Source organism: Nothoprocta perdicaria, unplaced genomic scaffold (genome assembly GCF_003342845.1).
Source record: "Nothoprocta perdicaria isolate Ctin4 unplaced genomic scaffold, notPer1 scaffold_374, whole genome shotgun sequence".
NCBI lineage: Eukaryota > Metazoa > Chordata > Aves > Tinamiformes > Tinamidae > Nothoprocta > Nothoprocta perdicaria.
Window position 1 is genome coordinate 186,436 of NW_020455615.1, and position 10,717 is coordinate 197,152.

Here is a 10,717-nt window from a genome sequence, read left to right on the forward strand (position 1 = left end):
ATCCTGGGGTGCATTAAGAAAAGCGTCTCCAGCAGGTCGAGGGAAGTGATCATCCCCCTCTACTCAGCCCTGGTGAGGCCACATCTGGAGTACTGTGTGCAGTTCTGGGCTCCCCAGTACAAGAGGGATGTGGAGCTGCTGGAGAGAGTCCGGCGCAGGGCTACCAGGATAATCAGGGGCCTGGAACATCTGCCCTATGAGGAAAGGCTGAGAGAGCTGGGTCTGTTCAGCCTGGAGAAGAGGAGGCTGAGGGGGCACCTGATCAGCGTGTATAAATACCTCAAGGGAGGAGGAGGGGGGCGGCCTCTTTTCAGTGGTGGGCAGGGATAGGACTAGAAGAAATGGCTTCAAACTGAAGCATCGGAAGTTCCACAGGAACTTAAGGAAGCATTTCTTCACTGTGAGGGTGACAAAGCACTGGAACAGGTTGCCCAGAGAGGTTGTGGAGTCTCCTTCTTTGGAGATCTTTAAAACCCGCTTGGATGCAGCCCTGTGCCACGTGCTCTAGGTGACCCTGCGTGAGCAGGGGGGTTGGACTCGATGACCTCTGAGGTCCCTTCCAACCTTCGGCATTCTATGATTCTATGATTCTATATAATTCATTACTCCAAACAAAACTTGCCATAAATAGGACTTTTTAAAAATGTTGGTACTATCAGATTTTAACATTAGCATTCCAAAGTAAATTTTTTGGTAGTTTTAGTATACTTACCAGTCATCTCTATAATGCCCTTTTTTCCCCCTAATTCATGAACTGAAAAATTTTCTTAAGAAATTAAAAATATTAAACAGATTTTAAAATAATATCTAAAAATTCATACTTACATTCATCTTAATTTTGTTATTTATGGCCTAATTATGCATATTTCACTTTAATGCACACATGTAGTGAAATATTACCATCTGTTCTTTTTTTTTCTTTGCCATTTTGCTTTTATTTCATGACCCCGTTCACCCTACATTCTTCAAATAGAGTCACACTGCATATATGAGAAAAAAAGTGAGTAAAGACATTTTTAGAAAATTATTTTTTTCTGAAAGACAGCAACATAGAAATGARGACTGCAGATGGAAGTAAATATTGATAAGCAATAAAGGGATCTGATTATCAACAATACACCATTCACTTTAAGGGCCCTAATTCCTGAAAGTTGGTTGTGAGTCCATCATCAAAACTAGCCYATGGTCACTGTCACTTTCACTATATGCTCTTCTAGTCAGTTAGCCCCAATTTATTAATAAATTAATTTGGCTTGATACTGATAAGCAGTTACAGTTTTCATATCTCACTTTATATGCCATTTGTTGCCGTAAAAGGGAGTCGGCATGCCTCGTCCGCTAGCTGGACTGACCTGGGGTTATTCGTGCCCCAGGGCCATAGAGCACTCACACCAATGTGGAGGATGCAGCAAATGGCGTTTATTGYGTAGTTCAGTTTGCCTAAATACTCCATTTGAAATGCGCGAACTCACCTACTGCCCAATYGSGGCACTAATTTCAAATTTTCGCCTTGTATGGCATGGGGTTATCAGTAAACTGCCTAAATTAATTATGCACCATACTCCCGTGACATCGCRAGATCTTCCGAACGCCATGCCCTGTGCTCTATGCCCTATGCTACACTATATCATCTACTTTTGCTAATCTCTCTACCTTATTAAGTCCTAAAAACACAAAAACTCCTACAGCCATTTTCAGTACCAACTGAATATATAAATGAAGAAATAACCCAGGACTTCAACCCTGCATGTGCATACTAGCAGTATGTTCTAGTCTCACATAAGTTGRAGAAACACCAGTGACAAAACCCAGGGCCCCTAATAGTGCCACTATATGGTRTTTTGCATAGGAACAGGAGGAAAATTGAGAGAAATTCTAAATAATATGAGAGCTGTAATGTTTTGACAATTTGTTTTACAARCTGGCTTAATCATGTGTGACTGGTTAGAAGAGATGATGTTGCATTTCCACTGAAGCAAACCAGAGCAGATATAGACTGTAGAATTCATGTCATGTGCCTGAGCACCTATGAAACCATAGGTACCTCAYGAACACTACTACCTGCTCCAGTGCACAGTGTTCCTCTTACCAAGAGACAGGCTATGGTCATAAAGTCAATGGCCACAGATTCAGTTAAGACAAGCAGTTAGCTCCCATAGGACAGCAAGAGAATATTAACCATAGTTAAATGTATTTGCATGCTTCAGAAGAAAAGCTTTCAGTACATTTTAAAAAGCCTTTTTTAAAAATACCATTAAAAAGGGTCAGACTTTGCCCACTGGGATGTTTTCTCAGTGAGGAGCCCAGCTGCAAATTCTCTGACAGCTGGAACCGAGTTACCAACTTGTAGGCAGAAGGTAAGCAAAGAGTCTGGACACATCCCTGAGCAAGATCTGCCCTGACAATCATTTTATAAGCATTTATGGATGCTGGACTGTAAACTTAAATGTAACTCCATCAGTTCAATTCATTAAATCTAAAATAAAAAGCCTCCTTTTCAACAATACCATATATGCGGGCCCTGATATGAAATCATGCTATGCGCACTGCATGTGTAATATAAGATTATATGAGACAATAAAGGTAAGCATTAATATATTAAACATTATATATTAAAGATTAAAAATTGTTTATAAAAAAAAAAAACAGGTTAATTAATCCCATGTTTAGTCTGAAACTGGAATGAAAATTTTCAAGTGCCAATTATACCACTGAGCAACACCGAGAGATTTTCTAAGGTGCATGCAAGTTTGAGCTACTTAATCCCCCAAGCTATGTTTATCTATTTTCTTCAATGGCTTCTAGTATACCTTTCCTGCAGAGTGCTGAGAATACAATTAATGTGAGATCTTGCAAAAATTTATCATATTTAATAATCAAAGTATGTATATATTGTAAAATGTCAAATCTTTTTGTGTGTTTGTTTTTTGAGCTTAACAATTGATCAAAAATGAAGGGAAAAATAAAAAATAAATCATATCAAAATTAACATGAGCACATAGCAGTGTATCAAGCAGTGTTGAAAAGAATTTTAAAGCATTTGTACCATGCAGATTCCAAATTCTTCACTCTGACAGAGCCAACAAACTTTCTATAAAATATTAAAGAACATTTGAGTTCYCCATGCACATCAAGTAGAAATCATAGCAGTGAAGATGACTTGGCCAACACTGAAGTTGCATCTAAACCTTATTTTGAGATTTCAGGTAAAGCAAAGATGTTAACTGCACTCTGAAACATATATACTTATACATCCACACCCACGCTAACAAGTAGCAATTTTCTGTTCACAGCTTAAACACTGGATATGTCTATACTCATGGTGTTTTCTGTTCTGCAAAACAGCTCTAAAAAATACAAAAAGAAAAAAATAAGTATGGCTGTTTGGTTTAGCAAGACCATAAATGCAACTATTTGAGCTGAAAAATGTATTATTTCTAATATAGTCATACAAAGAAGGCAAATTTGCATCCCTTGTTTGAAGTTAAAGAATTGTTGTAAAATCCTGTAATGTGAAACAACAAAAAGCTGTTCTTAATGTTCATAATAAATTCTATCTTTCTCTACAGGTTACTATGAAGTGTCTTTAAATACACTGAATAATACTGCTTTATTTTTTTAGAGAGATGTTTATTTATGTACCAAATTTTTATTATTCCTTTATATCAAATTTYGTCATATAGGTAAGAAGCAATAGGATAACCTAATACATACTAAAGCTTTTCCAAAACCATAGAAATAAATATTTTATAGAGTTATAACCCAACTCTCTCCTGAGTCTCTAAAGAATAAGACTTCTTGGTGGTGAAACACTACAAACAACTGCAGCAAATCACTGCTGTCAGTTATATAGCTCCTGTCTGAAAAGCAAGGAAGAAACAAAGAAACAACACCTGTAAATTCTCTGCAGATAATCCATGACCATATCCAGACAAAAAGAGATCTGCTTCTACAGACAGCACAGAAATGGAACATAAATATATTTTCATTGCAGTGAGTGGCACACTCATTTTTTAAAGAAAGACTTGCTGACTTAACTACATTACAAAAGACTGGACAAAAACTTGAATCAACTGATGAACTCTGTAGCATAAATTCGTATACTTGTCTGATGTCAAAATGAATTTAATACTCTTTTTCCTAAGAAATAAGGGTTCCTTAAACATGAAATTTAAGGATTCTAATAAGAGATTTCAAATAATACTCCATAGTTTGGGGGAAAAATGTATTATTTTATATTTGACTCTCCTCAGAGTTAGATATGTAATTAGTGTAGCACGTAATTCTTGGTAAAATAGTTTATTGCTAGTAGGCAGATTGCTTTTTCTAGTGCATATTTAATGAAACTTCTTAACATGTAGGCTTGACAACAAAATTACCAAGTTTAACATTTTAAAATGGAAAGGTAAAACTTGGGGGAAAAAAAGCCATATATTAGCTTGAACCTGTCAGCTTTGTATGTGTAATTTATATARCCTGGTACAGAAAGGGCATTGTGTGTTCTTTCCACTTTGGTGGAAAATCCTGTCTGTCAGCATTTAGTTGATTAGGTCATAGTTCCCTTTCCTAAAATAGCAATATGATGTACAATGAATCACATTTTAGCCCTGTATTAAATAAGACTTCTTTTTAATAATAGAATGCATGAAAGACAGAATATGATTAAACTTAGAAATGGAAAGGATAGCCATTCATCATCTATATTGGCAGGAACTCACTTACTGATCTGCATAACCATTGATTGGCATATTCCAAATGTTTTTGTTGGTGTATTCTAAATGTTTTTGTTTTATTACAGCTGTGCAAAATTTCCTTCTGAAATTATTCAAAAATATTGGGTTTCAACGTACTGTAAAATAATAATAATAATAATAACAACAACAACAACAACAACAACAACAACAACAACAACAACAACAACAACCTACAGGTCAACTTCTTCTTATGTTCTAGGAATGTTTGCTGGATAAAAGAATCCAGCAATGCCAGTTCCTACCCTATTTCTCTTTGCAAAAATTCCAGTTTACTAAAAAACAAACAAATAAACCTGTGAGTTGAAATCAATACAAATAGAATGATGTGCAATAAAAATGTAAAAAGAAAAATGAATGTAAAATGTCCAAAGGAGAAAAAAAATAAAGAACTCTAAACTGTACAAATCTCTAGTTTGGCAATGTCAGCAGTTGTGTAGAAAGATCAATCATCCTATTACTGTTTTGCTGTTCTCATTATTCTAAAGAGAAGAAAGATAGGAAATCTTGAACAAAAAATGGAAATAATAACCAAAATTCAAAATGCATTGGGTATATCATAAATCTTGGCTTATTATAATTAAAAAGACTTCATAATAAACAGGAGCCCAAGCTTGAAATTCTGAGAATCTTCAGGCTTCTACTAGGAAGCACAGAGTACACACATAGTTTATTCCACACTGGCGACAAGAAAAAGGGAATGAGGAGTTCATATTTAACCTCTATATTTTTCAAAGCATTCAAGAAGGTAGGTAAATGTTACCATTTAAAATACATTGTACATGTGCTTGCCATAAAATTTTGGAAAGCTTCACTTTATTACATTCTTTTTTAGCAACTTTTATCATTTGTATACCTAATCCAATAAGACACAAATGTTCATTTCAAATAATGTTAGTTGAATGACAATCAATGACAATGACAATCAGCAACTAGTAACTCATTACCTAGAGTGAAGAAAACTATATAATGCTTAAAAAGCCGCTAAGATAATATAGGCAAGCACATATTTTAAAATCATATTCCAAATAGGTTAAATTATATGCCCACAATACCTATTACTGGCATTTCTGTATATACACTACACTACAAAAAAAAAAAAAAAAAAAAAAAGTCATGTTTGTATGTTTGTGTCTTCCTCTCACCATTATATATAACTTCTAACAGCTTTTAGGACAGCCTGAATTTGATTGAATTTATATTCCTTTAACACACTATCTAAATGCAAATTAATATATTAATTAAACTGAGATAGAATTTACAGATTGGGACAGTAGAAAAGTCAAAATGATGATTCTGACGTATAACTCTTTTAGTAACTCAAGAGWTACTAAAAAAGTAACTCTTGCTCACTGATATTGTAACACAGAAATTAAAGTATTTCCTTATATTTGAAAAAAAATTAAAAATAAMATTTAAAGTTGTCGAGATATCTGTTTTGAATTCACTTGCTCCTTGTACAAAAGCATTTCTCCATAGTTCACAAGTCTGGAGGTCAATATTTCACTTATTTCTTACCTATACACTGAGCCTCTCCAGAGCTGGTCTGCTATGTATTCCCTATGTCCCACAGGCACACTTCTTATTTCCATTCAAAAATATTGCTGCTTATTTTTTGCACATTAAGCATAGAAAATAAATAAATAAATAAATCCTGATAGGGTACCAGCTATGTGAGCTATGCTGAGCTGCTGCGGTCACTTAGTGGTAGGACAGAGGTGCTGCCCCCATGTGCCTCACTCAGAGGTGCAGCAGCCAGCCTGCTGCTGGTGCAGGGCACCTACCTTTGCATCCTAAGATGCAAACAAAGAATACATTTCACATTTTTCACCGGCTTAAGCAAAATTTGGTTGTATTTGAAGTCTTTCCTTGTCCATTGATAAGGCAGTTCTTAAATATAATTTAACTTAATTTTACTTTCCCCAATAATATAACACACAGATGCCTGTTTTGGTTATAATAGCCAGTGAAATTAATGATCTAACCTTATGTATATTTATAGAACTAAGGTAACAAGATTCTGCATAGCATTATCGTAACAGCTAGCACTGGACTTAAAATTGAATATTTYTTTCATATATCTCTCTCAAATGCAATTTTGTGTTCTAAGTAATAATAGTAATAAAAATTAAAGGAATGGGGTTTAGGGCAATTTTGGGCCCCAGGTCTTACAAAGCATAGACAATGCAAGAAAACTACCTGGGGTTTTAACCAAACGATGGTGTTTCCTTGGGTGTTATTTTGATGACTACAAAAAAACAAACAAAAAAAACACTAGAGATTGTTCTTCCTGTCATCATCTCATTTCTCAACGCTCTGATAAGACAGAACACAGACTACAAGAATCTATGACCGATACCATCTAATTTATCCATTAAATCAGCTTTTAAAGATGTATGATCTGTAAATTCACAAACAATCTCACAACCACATTTTCTTCTTCTTTTTTTCCTCCAGGGAAACAATTTACAACTCCTTTACTGTGTGATTCTAAAATATTTTAAATATATTTCTATTTTCTTGATTTTTTAAATCAATATGTAGTGATGGCATCTTGACACACATTTAGCATACAAAAAGTCCTCCTTGCACTACAGCTTTACTCAGTTTTGCTTTGGCAGCYGACAAAGACTACAGAGTGGGTATTATTCAGTTATAACTATTTGTGAGTGCTATACAGTTAAATTGCTAGTTTAACAGTATTGAAGGTTGTTTTTTTTTTTTTAAGAACTTCACTTTTTGCATGTTGTCAGCTAACAAAAAGGGCTACATTTTTACAATATTTCCTAAGTGAATTGTAATGGAATGCACAACTGTAGAAGAGCACATGTATGAAAGTATTTTGTGCAAGAAAGGTGAGGAAATTAGGCTGCTGAATGCTGCCTTTGCTTCTGTGTTTGTCAGGGGCAGCCGTCTAGAATCCCAGGCCCTAGGGACACACGAAGAGAGCCAGAGGGAGGAAGGCTTGCCCTGGGTAGAGGAAGAGTGGGTCAGAGAGCATCTAGGGAGCCTCGACACCCACAAATCCATGGGCCCTGATGGGATGCRCCCCAGAGTGYTGCKGGAACTGGCAGATGTCCTAGCTGAGCCGCTCGCCATCATCTTTCAAAGGTCCTGGAGAACGGGGGAGGTGCCSGAGGACTGGAAGAAAGCCAACATCACTCCGGTCTTCAAAAAAGGCAAGAAGGAGGACCCRAGTAACTACAGGCCGGTGAGCCTCACCTCCATCCCCGGGAAAGTGATGGAGCAGCTCATCCTGGCTGCTCTCTCCAGACASATGGAGSAGAAGAAGGTGCTCAGGAGTGGCCAGCATGGATTCACCAAGGGGAAATCCTGCTTGACTAACCTGATCACCTTCTACGAAGGAATATCTAGCTGGATAGATGAGGGCAGAGCGGTAGATGTGGTCTATCTGGATTTGAGCAAGGCTTTTGACACTGTCCCTCACAGAATCCTCCTGGGCAAGCTCCAAAGGTGTGGGATAGATGTGTGGACGGGGAGGTGGATTAGGAATTGGCTCGATGGCAGGGTGCAGAGAGTGGTTGTCAATGGTGCGGAGTCCAGCTGGAGGCCTGTACTTAGTGGTGTCCCCCACGGGTCAGTTCTCGGTCCGGTCCTGTTCAACTTATTCATTAACGACCTGGATGAAGGGCTGGAGTGCTCCCTCAGCAAGTTTGCTGATGATACCAAACTGGGTGGAGTAGCTGATAGCCCTGAGGGCTGTGCTGCCATCCAGAGGGACCTGGACAGACTGGAGGACTGGGCGACGAGAAACCTCATGAGGTTCAACAGGGGCAAGTGCAGGGTCCTGCACTTGGGGAGGAATAACCCTGGACACCAGTACAGATTAGGGGTGGACCTGCTGGAGAGCAGCCCCGCAGACAGGGACCTGRGTGTCATGGTGGACGACAAGTTGACCATGAGGCAGCAGTGTGCCCTCGTGGCCAAGAAGGCCAACGGGATCCTGGGGTGCATTAAGAAAAGCGTCTCCAGCAGGTCRAGRGARGTGATCATCCCCCTCTACTCAGCCCTGGTGAGGCCACATCTGGAGTACTGTGTGCAGTTCTGGGCTCCCCAGTACAAGAGGGATGTGGAGCTGCTGGAGAGAGTCCAGCGCAGGGCTACCAGGATGATCAGGGGCCTGGAACATCTACCATATGAAAAAGGCTGAGAGAGCTGGGTCTGTTCAGCCTGGAGAAGAGGAGGCTGAGGGGGGACCTGATCAGCGTGTATAAATACCTCAAGGGAGGCAGTGAGGAGGAGGGAGCTGGCCTCTTTTCAGTGGTGGACAGGGATAGGACTAGAGGAAATGGCTTCAAACTGAAGCATCGGAAGTTCCACAGGAACTTAAGGAAGCATTTCTTCACTGTGAGGGTGACAAAGCACTGGAACAGGTTGCCCAGAGAGGTTGTGGAGTCTCCTTCTTTGGAGATCTTTAAAACCCGCTTGGATGCAGCSCTGTGCCACGTGCTCTAGGTGACCCTGCGTGAGCAGGGGGGTTGGACTCGATGACCTCTGAGGTCCCTTCCAACCTTCGGCATTCTATGATTCTATGATTCTATGAAATTTTAAGCCATGGGGTATGCGAYACATCAGTTTCAACCTGTCATCCAAGTTCTGCCTTTGTAACTCAGATTCACTGAGTGAATCTTCTGTATGTATGAGTGTATCTTCTGAGTGTATCTTCTGTATCTTCATTCTTCTGTATGATAACATATACAAAGTAAACAAATGGGTGAAGGCACATAAGAACAAATAAAATCTCAATTTCAGTGTTGGAATTTAAATCCTTGCTTTACTGAAATCAGTTCTAATTAAGAGACTGTAATGGGCTCAAGATCATACTTAGGAATTTACATCTTCTACTTTTATACTCACAGAGCACCATTTGGTGTTCTGCCTTGAAATAATTTTCACATAGTACATTATTGCAAAAACAACCGGCATGGTAGCTGTAGATAATAAAAGCATCTGACAGAAAGAAAAATAATATTCCTTATAAAAGGGTGATACAAGCAGCAAAGGTCACTTAAGTACTGTAAATAAAATATACAAGCTGTGTAAGTCAAGCAGTGGTAGCTGTGCTCTACCTTCCACAATTTCCAAAAGCTTTCTGAGTTGAGTCAACAATGAATCAGAACATTGCTTTTGTGATAAATATGCAATGATACTCACCAAAATGCGGAACATATTGGTGATGCTTCCGCATTTAACAATGTAACATGAATCAGCAGTGGGTTAAAGAGTAATCAGACAACAGAATTCACAGCAATGTTTCTCAAAACTTATAAATCTTGTGTCTGAACAGCAAATGATAAGAACATCAGAGCCAGCAACACTTTCTTTTAAGCACATTTACTAAGTAAGGTATTAGGTTCTCATAAACTATTGTATTGGTCACCACTGCTAGCCACATTCAGAGAGAGATCCTAGGACATTAAATACAAGCAACACACTCACCTTCTGCTTCAACTGTTACCCAGTTTAAAAGAAAATAGAGATCTCAGTAAGAGCAGATTCAAAGAATGGAGTTGGTTGGCTTCAGGAATGGGTCCTTGGGCTGCAGTAGCCCAACTGAAAATGAATGTCTCCTGTATCCCTGAGTTGAGTGAGGTGAGGGAGGGTTGAAAGGGTCAGGGAGAAAAAACAAGTGTCACCCTCYGGGATTTTGCATGTGTTGTCATTAGACAGATGTGCACTGTATAAATTCAGTGAAGAGGACTCATTGCTTCATGTATTTCTTTTGGTAAAAAAAAAAAAAAAAAAGTAATAAGACATTAATCTCATCTGCTCTTATACTGAAAACCTAGACATCAAAAGTGTCCTTCTGGATTCCACTGGGAGACAGAATGACCAAAATAAGCTATCTGGGGAGTCTCAGGTGCTTGGGGTCTTTATCAAACTCAATGTCAAACCATAAGAATTTGAAGGAAGGCTGATACTACTGGCCATAAAGATCTGAAGCT